Below are 15,143 nucleotides of genomic sequence, written 5' to 3'. Positions count from 1 at the left end.
ACACTTCATTGCAGTACTGAGGGAGCACTGGCCACATTTTAAGTCTCCTCTGTCTCTGTGTCCCGATGATTCTCGATGTTCTTGAGGTTTTTATTTAATCTGACAGGGCTCTCCGGAGCAGTTGCCACAAGTTTGTTCCACAGCACCAATTAAACAAACAAATATCACCAACAAGACAATGGGGCAGATTTTGCAGTTGGCGGTGTACAGAGTACGCTGCCGGCATCCAAACAGAATACGAATTTACCTAAAGGGGACTTTGATTCTTCGCGAACTTGCTCTCCGACGCTGCGTACTCAAGGGCAGCATAATGGCCCACAGATCCCAGGGGCGGAGCGTATGTGGAAGCATACCTGGGATCATGTGGGTCTGGCGCTGCAATCAGTGGAAGTGCCGAGTTTCCTCTTGACAGATATCTGGGAACCAGCATCAGGGTTTTACAGTTAATTGTTCAATGGTACACGGGAATAAAGTTACAGAATAAGGTGACAGAGGAGAAAGGAGGGTGCTTTTACATATAATTGGGTGGGGGGGGAATTGATTTTAGATTTTTTCTTTTCATTAATTAAAGTGTATTACAGTAAATTGTACCGTATTTATTCAAGATATCAAATTATATTACTGCCTGTCTAAAATGAAAAAAAGTTTTGATTAATTAAAAAATACACTCCTTAAAGCATTTCAGCTATTGCTGAACCACGTCTAAAGGGGATTTATTAACACGGATTCATTAATCATCACAAATATCCTGCGCCTGCTTTCACTAACCATTACATTTTCAGCCGTAACTTCTGGGCAGGCGGTGGGCAATCAGCCCAACTCTGCGCCAGCAATGAGTATTTCCCCGTCGGTGCGGATCATCTGTCCAGTCGTAACTTGACAGATTGTAAGTTAGGGATAATTTCAAAGGTGGTATGACAGCCTACTCTCAGTACACTGTCATGCCCACCGCAAAGTCTGCCCCATTGTCACGCAGTGGTACATGCCCTGGTCTCAGGTGACATTTGGAAATTCCGCACCACCTGTGACTGAGATCGACGTCCATCAGTCTGCAGCTGGCAGGAGACAGTGTGGAATTATGGGATGGACCTGTTAGCCACTTTTAACCCCGCAGATTGTCAGCGGTGCTGAGTTTTTCCCACCGTCATTCGGTCCGGGATCGAAGATCGGGAAGATTCGCTCAGTGAAAGTGTGGGTGAAAGTGTGGAAATGGGACATGTTGTCCGCATTGTAATATGAAACCTGTCCACCCTCATAGTCCAGGTACACCCCGATCTTCCGAGGCTCCACACTCGGGGTGAGGGGGATGATGGAGCAGGTGGTGTAGGCAAAATATTCACTTTCGGGATCCAGCCCCACAATCCAGTATCCGGCCTCAGGGCTTAGGGCGAATTCCCCTTTCCTCTCGGCAGACTCTCGGGCCACTCCGATCTCCCATTCAGTCTTGTTCCCCACCTCCACCTCCCAGTAGTGTCTCCCTGATGTGAATCCCTCCAATCCCAGGATATAGGTCCAGCGACTGAACCTCTCTGGGGTGTTGGGAAGCTTCTGCCGTTACTCTCCGAGTCTCACACTGGTCCGGTCCTCGGACACGATAAGCTGGCGATGAGCTGTGTTTGGATCCAGAGTCAGAGAGGCTGGAGCTGGCGGGGGGGGGGGGGGGGGGGGAGGCGGGAAGGTAAAATAATAGTGAGTTATTTAGGTTGTAGCTGTGATTTATTCAAACACTTTCCCTTTTAAAGTGCCCACTTGGAGGGTTTCCGGGAACTCTGGTGTTTATAAAGGCTCGCGGTCCTGTTATTGAAATCTTTTACCACTCAGGAGTTTACACTCCTGGAACCGCTCTGCTTTCCAACCAAGTAAGTGCAGAGCAGGGATTGAGCGCACGTTGGGGTAGAAATTAGTCTTGGGTGGTAGAGTTAAATAGCTGGTGTCTCACCGGCTGCTATTATACGCTGCGTGTGATATTCAGTGCTTTGAAGGCATTGGAACTGAATATCGGGCTGGGAGTATAACAGGCAGTTGACACGCTACCACCGGTTTAGTGCTACCACCCAACAACAACTGCATTTTTATAGCATCTTTAACACAGTAAAATGTCTCCAAGCGCTTCACATGTGTTAACAAATTTTGACACCGAGCTTTAAGTTCCTTGGAGTCCACATCACTGAAGACCTCTCCTGATCCCTCAATACCTCCTCTCTGGTGAAGAAGGCCCAGCAGCACCTATATTTCCTAAGGAGGCTGAAGGGATGTAACCTGTCACCCCTGATTCTCTCTAACCTTTACCGCTGCACAATAGAGAGCATCCTGACGAACTGTATCACAGTATGGTATGGCAGCTGTAGCTACTATGACCGGAAAGCCCTGCAGCGGGTAGTCAAAACTGCCCAACACATTACCGGCACCCGGCTACCGACCATAGAGCACATATACCAGAAACGTCGTTTACGGAGGTCACGGACCATCATCAAAGACCCTACCCACCCCAGCCACAGTCTGTTCGCCCTCCTGCCATCTGGGAGACGCTACAGATGCATTCGCACCCGAACGACCAGATTTAGGAACAGCTTCTTTCGCAGGGCTGTCATCCTACTGAACTCCACAAATAAACTCTAAAGCCTGCACATCTGACAATGCACTTTATTATGGTTATGTTTATGTTAATGTATTACAAGCCAAATGAATGTTGAATGTTTAAATGTCTTATTCTAAATGTACACTCTCGGGAGCCGCAAGCCTACATTTCGTTGTACTGCACTTCTGCACTAACAATGACAATAAAGTTGATTATGATTATGATAAGCAGATATTAGCACAGATGACTAAAAGCTTGGTCAAAAAGGTGGGTTTTAATGAGCATTAAGAGTTTTTTGAGGTTTTAACTAGCAGGCTAGATAAGGGGGAATCAGTGGATGTAATGTATTTGTATTTTCAAAAGCATTCAATAATGTGCCACACAAGAGGTTATTACACAAAATTAGGGCTCATTGGTTAATACATTAGCATGGATTGAGGATTGGTTAACAGATAGAAAACAGAGTAGGAATAAACGGGTAATTTTTGGCTGGCAGGCTGTAACTAGTGGGGTACTGCAAGGATCAGTGCTTGGGCCTCAGCTAGTTACAATCTATATCAATAACTTAGATGAGGGGACTGAGTGTAATGTATCCAAGTTTGCTGATGATACAAAGCTAGGTGGGAAAGTAAGTTGTGAGAAGGCTGCAAAGGGTTATAGAGAGGTGAAGTGAGTGGGCAAGAATGGCAGGTGGAATATAATGCGGAGAAGTCATAAGCTATCCACTTTGGTAGGAAAAATAGAAAAGCAGAATATTTTTTAAATGCTGTGAGATTGGGAAATGTTGGGATTCAGAGGGACCTGGGTATCCTTGTACACGAATCGCTGAAAGTTAACATGCAGGAACAGCAAGTAACTGGGAAACCAAATGGTATGTTGGTCTTTATTACAAAAGAATTGGAGTATAAAAGTAAAGAAGTCTTACTGCAATTATATAGGGACTTGGTGAGAGTATGGAGTATTGTGTACCGTTTTGGTCTCTTTACCCAAGGATGGTTATACTTGCCTTAGAGGGAGTGCAACGAAGGTTCACCAGATTGATTCCTGGGATGGGGGGATTGTCCTATGAGGAGAGATAGAGGAGACTAGGCCTACATTCTCTAGAATGAGAGGTGATCTCATTGAAACATATAAAATTCTTACACGGCTTGACAGGGTAAATGCTGGGAGGATGTTTCCCCTGGCTGGGCAGTGTAGAACCAGGGGTCACAGTCTCAGAATAAGGGGTCGGCTATTTAGGACTGAGATGAGGAGAAATTTCTTCACTCAAAGGGTTGTGAATCTTTGGAATTCTCTATCCCATTTGTGGATGCTCAGTTGTTGAGTATATTCAAGACTGAGAGCAATAGATTTTTGGGATATTAAGGGAATCAAGGGCTATGGGGATAGTGTGGGAAGGTGGAGTTGACTCCGACTCGAGTGTGCTACCATTAGGATACAGGCAGCAGTTTTGGATGAACTCCAGTTTATGTAGGGTGGAAGATGGGATGCCAGCCAGGAGAGCAATGGAATAGTCAAGTCTAGAGGTAACATAGGCATGGATGAGGATTTCAGCAGCAGCTGAGCTGACGCAGGGGCGGAGTCAGGTAATGTTATGGAGGTGGAAGTTGACCCAAGACCAATCTCTACCACGTTGTGTTTTAAAACTAAAAATAGTGGAGGTCCAAAGAGACTTGGGGGTCCGGGTACATAGATCATTAAACTGTTAAAAATAATCAAAAAGGCTAATGGAATGTTGGCCTTTATATCTAGAGGACTAGAATACAAGGGGGTAGAAGTTATGCTGCAGTTAGACTGCACCTGGAGTACTGTGAGCAGTTCTGGGCACCCCATGTGGGAAGGATATATTGGCCTTGGAGGGAGTGCAGTGTAGGTTTACCAGAATGACACAGAGACTCTAAGGGTTAAATTACAAGGAGAGATTACACAAATTAGGGTTGTATTCCTGAGAATTTAGATGGTTATGGGGTGAGTTGATCGAAGTTTTCAAGATATTAAGGGGAACAGATAGGGCAGATAGAGATAAACCATTTCTGCTGGTTGGGGAGTCTAGGACTAGGGGGCATAGTCTAAAAATTAGAGCCAGACTTTTCAGGGGTGAAGTTAGGAAATTAGGAAACACTTCTACACACAATGGGTGGTCGAAGTTTGGAACTCTCTTCTGCAAATGGCAACTGATGCGAAATCAATTGTTAATTTTAAATCTGAGACTGATAGATTTTCATTAACCAAGGGTATCAAAGGATATGGGGCAATGGTGGGTATATGGAGTTAGGTCGCAGATCAGCCATGATCTCATTAAATGGCAGAACAGGCTCGAGGGGCTAAGTGGCCTGCTCCTGTTCTAATGTTCCGATGCCTCCAACACAGAATCAGGCAAAATAAAATTGATCTACATAAAAGGACAGGTGTAAGCGACATGGCTACAGGACACCCTCCTCACCGCCCTCAGAACACACCAAGTTTGTGAGTGAGTGGGTGGGACCAATGCCGGCCGCCTTCTACTGACCCAAGAGCAGAGGATAGTCACACTAATCAACAGGAACCTTCCCATTACTTCAGAGATCCACATTCCTGCAGAAGGAGGCCGCTCCACCCTAATGAAATTCGAATAACAGGAGAACTCAAAGTGATGCTTCAGTTCTGTGTCCTGAATGAGGTGTCCGCACATTCCCCACATCAGCAATCCTCACACTCGCCCCACGTATGGACAGCACAGTAACCATGAGTGGAGACCTAAACTGTGCTCTTCACTCCCAATGGGACAAGCTTCCAGCGGACACAGGGCACTAGGACAAGCCGTCGGAGCAATTCGGGGGAAAAGTAGTGACCTGGTCCAACAGCAACTAATAGCTCCCCGCCCGGGTTTTACAAGGTCCTAATCACGGAGCTTACTCTCCCATTACTGAAACCCCGCACTATGTGCTGGGGACAAGGACACAAACACACTTAACTTAGTCACAATCAAGCAAAGTATTGCAGGTTTCTGGAGGCAGTGGTTCATCCGAGGGTCCCTATTATGTCTGTGTATAATTGAGACACGGACTGCAGGAGTTGATTATAACAAGTCTTTACTGAATGGAGACAACCTGGAAACTGAAACTACAGAAGCCTGCTAGGGCCTTTTATACAGGGGTGGGCACTGCCGGTACTGCAGTCTGAGACCAGTTATTCCCTTAAAGGTACACACACAACAATTCCTCCCCTTTTAGATAAACAGTACATAACATTCATTTAACAACTAAATAATAACTAATTACAATTACGGTTGCTAGATACATTGGTTGAAGTTAAGCAATTATAAGTTCAGTCTTTGAGGAGGCTTCCTGATTCTGTCTGGATAACGCCTCTTTGGGATATCAGGTTCTTCTGGCAAGGTTGAGTCGGGATCAATGTCGTTGTTTGGTTCGTCTGCTTCCAATAGCACCGATTCTGCGGTAGATGCATTTGGTACTTCGGTTTCATCGCCAGGTGTATCAGATCGTGGTGTGGAGTTGACGTTTTCCAGTGACTCTAGAATCTGGTCAGCATAGCGTCTTACAATGCTCTCTCCAATGTCCACGGTATACATTAGAGGTCCTTGCCGTGTACAGATCATTCCTGGCTGCCATTTCTCTGTGCGGTAGTCCCGGGCCAAAACTGGTTGACCTATCTTAAAACTCCTGGTCGGCCTTTCATTCATATTCTGAAACTGCCTGTTCTCCACATCTCTTCTGACGTTTGGTTTAACCAAATCCAAGCGGCATCGTAGTCTTCGATTGAAGAACATCATGGCTGGAGTTTGGTTGGTAACTGCATGTGTCGCATTCCGGTAGGCAAACAAGAAGTTATCCACCTTGTGTTGTAGGGGTATATCTTCATTACACATTGCCTTGATAGCCTTCTTGAATGTTTGAACAAACCTCTCGGCCAATCCATTAGTGGCTGGATGATATGGGGCGGATGTGTAATGCTTAACAACATTGTTCTTTAAGAACCTCCGGAACTCTTCAGACACAAACTGTGGTCCATTGTCAGAGCAAATCTGTTCAGGCAGCCCATTCCTGGCGAATATGGTTCGTAAGACTGTGATAGTTCTTTCTCTGGTGGTTGAGGACATTTTTATTACCTCTGGCCACTTTGAATGTGCATCCACCGCAATTAAAAACATCGAGTCCATGAAGGGACCAGCAAAATCAATGTGCACCCTTTGCCATGGAGATGAGGGCCACTCCCATGGATGTAGAGGAGCTTGTGGTGGGGCGTTTTGGACCTTCTGGCATCCTGTACAGCTTTTGGTCATCTCTTCGATTTCTCTATCGATTCCCGGCCACCACACAAACGCTCTGGCTAAGTTCTTCATTTTTTCCCCTCCCAGATGACCCTCATGAAGCTCATTGAGCACTCTATCCTTCAATTTGGGTGGAATTACTACTCTGGATCCACACATCAAGGTTCCTCTGCACACTGACAGCTGTTCTCTTCTCGGCAAGAATGCTGGCAGCAGCGGTTCGCCATGTGCTGGCCATCCCTTCACCGTTAAATCATAGACCCTGGAGAGTGTCGGGTCATTTCATGTTTCCTTTTCTATGTTTGCATTCGTCACAGGGAGACATTCGACTATAGTCGAGTGGAATAACTCCACTGGATCTACTGCCAGTTCTTCTTCCACCGTCGGCAACGGTAGGCGCGACAATCCATCAGCATTCCCATGCTGTTTAGTTCCTTTGTACTCAATGTCATATTGGTGTGCCCCTAGGAAAAGGGACCACCTCTGTAGCCGTTGTGCCATCATTATCGGTACGCCCTTCTGAGGGTTGAAAATTGGAGACGAGAGGTTGATGATCAGTTAGTAGAGTAAATTTCTGACCGTGCAGGTAGTGATTGAACTTCTTCACCCCCCACACCAGGCTGAGGGCCTCTCTGTCAATCTGGGCTTAGTTACGCTTGGCTGAAGTTAACGAGCGTGACGCAAAAGCTATCGGCCTCTCTGAACCATCAAGGAATTTATGTGACAGTACCGCCCCAATGCCGTAGGGAGACGCATCACACGCCAGTCTTATCGGTAGTGATGGGTTGTAGTGAGCTAATACTTCTCTTGAAGTGATTAGGTCCTTACTCTTCTGAAAGGCCCGCTTACATTCATCGCTCCATTTCCATGCTACTCCCGTTCGTAGTAGGGTGTTCAGTAGATGCAGAATTGTGGACAAATTCGGCAAAAACTTATGGTAGTAATTCACCAATCCGAGGAATGACCTCAGTTGCGACACATTTTCAGGCGCTGGAGCCTTAACTACCGCATCAATTTTGTCAGGGGACTTATGTAACCCCTCTTTTTCAATCACGTGGCCACAATACGATATCTGTTTCTTAAAAAACTCACACTTGGGGCGATTGGCACGTAGTCTAGTGAGCACCTGCTCTAGGTTGGCAAGGTGTTCACTGTCATCTTCACCTGTCACTAGGATGTCGTCCAAGTAACACTGAGTCCCCAGAATCCCTTGCAGGACTTGTTCCATCGCTCTTTGCCATATCGCCGGAGCTGATGCTACTCCGAATACCAGTCGATTATACTGGTAAAGACCTTTGTGAGTGTTTATCGTGAGATACTTCCTAGAGGATTCTTCAACCTCCATCTGCAAATATGCTTGTGCTCGGTCAATTTTTGTAAAATGCTTCCCTCCAGATAGTGAGGCGAAGATATCTTCTATCCTTGGAAGAGGATATTGTACTGTGTGAAGGACTGGGTTCACCATCACCTTGAAGTCCCCACAGATGCGAACCTTCCTTGGCTCCTCAGACTTATTGTTTAACGTTTTCTTCATGACAGGAATGATGGGTGTCGCCCACTCGCTCCAGTCTACCTTAGATAACACGCCTGCATATTCCAGATTCTCCAGCTCTGCCTCGACGGCTGGGCGAATTGCATATGGTACCGGTCTTGCTTTGAAAAACTTGGGAATTGCATTCTCCTCTATTTTTATCGAGGCGGTTACGCCTTTAAGAGTGCCCAGTTCTTGTTGAAATACCTCTTTGGCGTCAGCTAAGATTGTTGACAATCGTCCAGGAGTGACGTCGTCATCCTTTTTACCAGCCACCGTCAGTGCCTGAATGGAGTGCCAGTCTAAACTTACCTTTCTGATCCATTCACGTCCCAATAACGGTGGTCCACCATCTTGCAGAATGTAGAGATACAATTTCAGTATTTTCTTGCCATTGTATTCAACAGGCACCCTTATTTTTCCTCTGGGGTATACTTTTTGCCCCGTATACGTCCTCAAGACAATGGATGTCTCTCTCAAGGGTATGTGTGAGAATAGCCGCTCGTAGTCTCGTCGATTCATGGCGGTTAGAGCTGATCCTGTATCCAATTCCATTTTGACTTGGGACCCTGCTATCGTGAGGGTGACCCAAATGGTTCGGTGATCCTCTTTTGCGATTACGTTGTGAAGTTTGAGACAGCTTAGTCTCTTGTTCCCGGATTCACTATCGCTCATCTGGTCTTCGGAACTACTGTCCGTCATCTTTTGTACTTTCCTGTACGGTTCCTTAGTAACCTTTTTGTTGTCGTTGGTCTTCTTCCCAGACCTGCATACTCGTGCAATGTGTCCCATCTTTCCGCATTGCCTGCATATTTTGTCCTTGGACCAGCAGTCCTTCTGGTTATGGTTTGTTCTGCCGCAGCGATAACATTTTGCAAATCCCCGTGTCATTTCGTAGGTGCCGTATTCCTGTGGCTTTTGTTGTATTTCCGCAGCTCCCGTTGCTGCTGCTTCGTACGATACTGCCACGCTGAAAGCCTTATCTAGCGTCAGCTCTTTCTCTGAGTGTAACCTCTTCTGGGTTCCTTCACTCAGGAGTCCACAGACAAATTTGTCCCGTAAGGTATCTGCCAGTCCTGCTCCGAACTGGCAGTGCTTTGATAGCTTGCGTAGTTCCGTAAGGTAATCAGCATTGCTCTCATTTTTATGCTGATTTCTCCTGTGGAATTTAAATCTTTCTGCTATCAGCAGTGGTGTAGGATTTAAGTGTTCCTGTAGGATAGCAACAATTTCGTTAAAACTCTTCGCCTTCGGTTTGGCTGGAGTAATCAGGTCCCGCAATAGGCCGTACGTTCCTGCGCCCATTAAATTTAGCAATACCGATGCCTTTTTCTCATCGGCTATTTTGTTTGCCTCGCAATATACCTCGACTCTTTCCACATACGTGGTCCAGTCTTCTATTGCATTATCGAAGGCAGTGATATCGCCAGTCTTTGGCATCTTGAAAATCTAAGATGGCGCCTCCCGTGCATTGCCTTCGCCCCCGATTTAACAAAATGGCGCCTCCCGCGCTTTGCCTTCGTCCCCGACGGATCAAAATGGCGCCTCCCGCGCTTTTCCTTCATCCCCGCCGAGTTAAGATGGCGCCGCCCGCGCTTTCCTGCCGCTGCCGCTGCTGCCAACGCTGTTGCTGGTGATTATATTTATTTTACTATCCTGCAATGGCGACGCCCTATGGTCTTCGCGCCTCCCCGATCGCTGCTGCCAACGCCGCTCTCCGCGGTATTTTTATTTTTCTATCGCGCTTCAATATTTGCTCCGTTAATTGAAGAACCATTCCCGTCGTGGAGCGGACCCTCTGGGACACTTCCCTCCCTCTTCTTAGGTCCGAACGCTGCCGGGCTTTGAAGCACCAGCCGCGCCCTGTGTGCTCCACCCTCTCTCTCTCTCTCTGCTTCCCGACTCGCTGCCCGGCCGCGTTGCAGAGCCACCCGATCGAGCTCTAGCCCGCCACAGCCCAGGAAGGATCAGTGCACTACCTGCCACCAGCCCGATTAGCTGGGAAACCACAGACTGGAGAACCAAGCCTGGCTCTCGACAGTTTCTCCTGCACTTTTCAATTCGATGATTTGGAGGGCGGTTGCTCACAGTCGACGCCCGTTTCTCGAGTTTCTTTGGATTATTTTTTTTTTTTTTTCTTTCTTCTGGCTTCAACCTTCAATAACGTCGTCTGAGGTGCTGCCGAGTTGCAGGTAAGTTCGTTTCTTACTCGTCGCCAGTATTATGTCCGTGTATAATTGAGGCACGGACTGCAGGAGTTGATTATAACAAGTCTTTACTGAATGGAGACAACCTGGAAACTGAAACTACAGAAGCCTGCTAGGGCCTTTTATACAGGGGTGGTCACTGCCGGTACTGCAGTCCTAGACCAGTTATTCCCTTAAAGGTACATACACAACAGTCCCTGTATTGGTCATGTTGGGAGAGCTGAAATTCTCAGCTGACTAGTTGAGGCGATGCTTTTTAGAAAGTGGATTTGGTGCATGAATAACTTTAATTCCACTCAGCGCCATTTTTAACCGCGATCCCTTGCAACTACTTAAAGATAATGTCTTTGATATAATTTGATTCGTTACACATAAAAATGAGTTATAAATCAGAACAGAGGAACTATCTGATTTTACCCGGGTTAATGGCGTCTATCATTTCTCTCCACACTGCGTACTGTAAAGGGCCATTGAATTTTTCGATACACAGGGCGGCATCTGCTCATGTCAGTGTATTACCGTCCTTGCTAATCCTGCAAATATCAAACAATAGGTTATAAATTCACCATAAATACCTTTGAGTTATTTTACCAAACTGTGCAGAGTTTCAGTAAAGAGCATGTCTTACCTCATCTGACAAGCTTCCTCCTGAAATAAATAAAACACAATCTGAGTTGACAGAGACTGAGCGTCTATACCGGACAGCAGAAATTACACCCAGATTGTTACAAGCTGCTGATAATTCCCAATTCTCACTGCTACCGACACACAGATAGAAAGAGGATATATTTGACAATCAGGCTGCAGAAATTACAGCAAACATATTAAAAGCAGATTCGATGGCAACAGGATATAATTGAAAAATCTTGTTTGTGTGTCAGGTACTGGAAATCAACATTAGTGCCACTCAGACATAGTGGCCTAGAAATTCAGTGGCCTGCGCCACCAGTTTGCGCCCAAAGAGGGCTTTTGCGCCACTGTGCAAACCTACCGCGATATTTAGCGGGGCGCTAATGGCGGCGTTAGCCATTAGCACTGCGCCGCCACCGATGACGTCATTGGTGTGCGCAGCGCCCCGCTATCGCCCCGCTGGCCATATTTGGTTGCCACCGCCTCCCCCGCGCCGGCCGCAAACAGCGACCGGTACACGGGGCCTACCTGTGCCGGTAGTGGGGCGAGTTAAGGTGGAGGTGCGGCCGGCCGCTTTTTCGGCGGCCGCCTGCCCGCACCTCCTTCCCCGGCCTCCTACACCCCCCCCCCCCCGCGGCATTGCCGGCTGTTTCCAGAGAGCCCGGCACTTCTCCTTGGTGCCGGGCTCATTTGCCGGCACTCGCGAGCGGGGATCGCGCTGTTGCAGGCACCTCCCCCTCAAGAATGAGAGGAGGGCCTGCAGTACCGCAGGCTGCCGTGCCGCAGCGGGTGGCGCTGCGGCACTTTACACGCCGATATTCAGTTTCAGCGCCCCAAGCGGGCCGCCGAAACCCTTGTTTAGTGGCCGGCTTCCACTTGGGGCGCTGAAACTGAATTTCCCGCTGGCGGAAGTGGCTCCGCGCGCAGCGGTAATTCCGGCGCCCAGGCGAGCTGGGCGCCCCAAAGTGAATTTCTAGGCCAGTGACTCTCACACCCACAGTACCACGTGGAACTATAACTGAATTATATTGAGTTTCAGGAGAATATTAAACTTGGGCACCACGGACATAGTTACAGGCTAAGTGTCAAGATCACGGCAATTCATTCCCGGGAAGGTTGCAGGTATTCCCGGGATCCTGTAGATATTGTGGAGGCTGATTAGTTTGGTGACAATAGCAGATCCGCCCCTGAATGTACAAAACAATTGATCGGTTTAAATCAGTGCCGAATTATTGGGGAAATGTTGCATTATTTAAAAAATTCTCACCCGTCATTTTGTGACTGTGAACTTTCACTGAACTAAACTGAAATATAATCCTCACCTTCAGAAATGTCAGCTTGTTTTTTTGCTCCATCTGTTTCTGCAACTTTGAGAGTTTCTCCTGAATAGAATTTAAATTCTCTTGAATCTGTCGAAGATTTTCCTCCATTGTTTCTAGAATCCTCGCCTCTTGTTCCCTGAGATCTCGGATTAATCGCTGCTCTTTCTCACTGAGAATCTGGTGTATTTTAGCGAACTCAGATGTGATGCGGGTCTGCAGACTGCTCGACTGTTCCTGCCAAATGAAATGTGAAACATAATTAATGTACCGCGATAAAGGGAACACAACTAACCGAGATCCCAGAAAATCAGCACAGGGAGCCCTTACCCTAACTGCGGAAATCTGCTGTTTCTGTTTTAATTCCGTTTCTAGAGCCGCCGATTTCTTCTCTGTCAGAGAATCTAAGGAACATTGCAGCAGACCCTGGGATTGGGAGAGAAAAATCACAGAATAAAAGTGTTAGACCATGAAAATGTGATAAAATAATCAGGTGAACAATTCTGCTCCCTTTCACCTTGTAGAGTTCAACAGCTTCTTTAATGGGCATGAAGTTGTGAGATTTGTGTTCCCGCGCATCTCTACAAATCACACAGATCAATTTCTTGTCAGTTTCACAAAACAGCTTCAGTTCCTCCTCATGTTCCTCACAGTGAGGTTTACTTTCCTTCTCTTTCGTATTCAGGTTTAGTTTTCGCGCTTTCTCGGCCAGATTCGCTAAGGCCCGACTGGCTCTGAGGTTCCTTTCTGGAAACTCCTCTCTACATTCCGGGCAGGAGTTTGCCTTCTCCTGTTCCCAACACTGTGATACAGGAGCGGCAGAAGTTGTGCCCACACTCCAGTGTTACCGGATCGGTGAAGAAATCCAGACAAATGGGACAAATTGTCTCATTGGTCCAACTCTCGGCCTGCTGTCTGGAAGCCATGTTCATCCTCAGCACTTCCTGATTCAAACCGCTTTCAGTTTAACTGTTACTGCGCTGCCGAACAGCCTCAGTTCAGCGATTTCCCGATGAAGTTCACTGCAATACTCAGGGAATTATTATTACTATACACTAGTCTATGTCCCATCGACTTTTACACGGGGAAACAAAACCTAGAGCAGTATAAAGGATAAACAGGATAAGAGGACGGAGGGGACTATTTGAATCCAGGCGGGAAGAGTGAAGGTCGATGGAAGGTGAGCATTGGGGGATGGGGATTGGAGAGAGGAAGCAAATATGGGCGGGGATCGACATTCCAATGCACTTTGCTTCACACTTAAAAAAGTGCAACATCCCCACCGACACCTGGGAATCCCTGGCCCAAGACCACACAAAGTGGAGGGGAAGCATCCGGGAAGGCGCCGAACACCCTGAGTCTCTTCGCCGGGAGCAAGCAAAGCCAAGCGCAAACAGCGGAAGGAGCGCACATCAACCCAAGCACCCCACCCACCCGCGCCTTCAACCACCGTCTACCCCACCTGTGACAGAGACTGTAGGTCCCGCATTGGACTCACCAGTCACCTGAGAACTCATTTTTAGTGTGGAAGCAAGTCATCCTCGATTCCGAAGGACTGACTAAGAAGAAGAAGACGACTTTGCTTCAGACTGAACTCGCTGCAGACTACAAACCATCTGGTGAAACACTGCAAGATCTAGATCTATAAACAGAGTAGTGGTGAACGGTTGGTTTTCAGACTAGAGGGAAGTATACAGTGGTGTTTCGCAGAGTTTGGTGTTAGGACCACTGCTCTTTTTGATATATGTTAATGGCCTGGACTTGAGTTTCCAGGGCATAATTTCAAAATTTGCAGAGGATAGGAAACTCAGAAATGTTGTGCACAAGGATAGTAATAGACTTCAGCGGTACATAGACAGACTGGTGAAATAGGCAGACACATGGCAGATGAAATTTAACTCTGAAGTGTGACATTTTGGTAGGAAGAATGTGGAGAGGTAACAAATTAAATGATACAATTTTAAAGGGGTGCATGTACACAAACCTTTGAAGGCGGCAGGACCAGTTGAGAAGGCTATTAAAAAAGCACATGGCTTTATTAATAGAGGAATAGAGTACACAAGCAAGGAAGAAAGCTAAACCTTTATAAAACACTGGTTAGGCCTCAGCTGGAGTATTGTGTTTAATTCTATGCAACACACTTTAGGAAGGATGTCAAGGCCTCAGAGAGGGTGCAGAAGAGATTTACTAGAATGGTACCAGGGATGAGGGACTTCAGTTATGTGGGGAGACTGGAGATACTGGGGTTGTTCTCCTTAGAGCAGAGAAGATTAAGAGGAGATTTGATAGAGGTATTCAAAATCATGAACTGTTTTGATAGAGTAAATAAGGTGAAACTGTTTCCGATGGCACAAGGGCTGGTAACCAGAGGATAGAGAGTGAAGGTGATTGGCAAAAGAATCAGAGGTGACATGAGGAAACTTTTTTTAACACAGCGAGTTGTGACCTGGAATGTACTGCCTGAAAGGGTGGTGGAAGCAGATTCAGTAGTAACATTTAAAAGGGAATGGGAAAAATACTTGAAGGGAAAAAATTTGCAGGGCTCTGGGGAAAGGGCGTTGGGTGGGGGATTAGTTTAAACTGAATTGTCTTAATGATTATAGCCGTT

General features: G+C 46.8%; 1 pseudogene across 1 annotated transcript; it reads right to left on the bottom strand.

The window, feature by feature from the left end:
• Positions 1-955: 955 nt before the first annotated feature.
• On the bottom strand, positions 956-13,461 carry LOC147096257 (zinc-binding protein A33-like; annotated as a pseudogene). Its single transcript, XR_015074658.1, has 6 exons — positions 13,053-13,461; positions 12,866-12,961; positions 12,539-12,772; positions 11,215-11,234; positions 11,004-11,119; positions 956-1,643 (listed from the first exon to the last, which is right to left on the bottom strand). The product of XR_015074658.1 is annotated as a zinc-binding protein A33-like (transcript).
• Positions 13,462-15,143: the final 1,682 nt, after the last annotated feature.

Source organism: Somniosus microcephalus, unplaced genomic scaffold (genome assembly GCF_052327205.1).
Source record: "Somniosus microcephalus isolate GS21.2 unplaced genomic scaffold, FLI_Smic_1.0 unresolved_chr1, whole genome shotgun sequence".
Taxonomy (NCBI): Eukaryota; Metazoa; Chordata; class Chondrichthyes; order Squaliformes; family Somniosidae; genus Somniosus; species Somniosus microcephalus.
The sequence above is the reverse complement of the archived record's forward strand: the minus strand, read 5'-3'. Positions and strand labels throughout refer to the sequence as shown.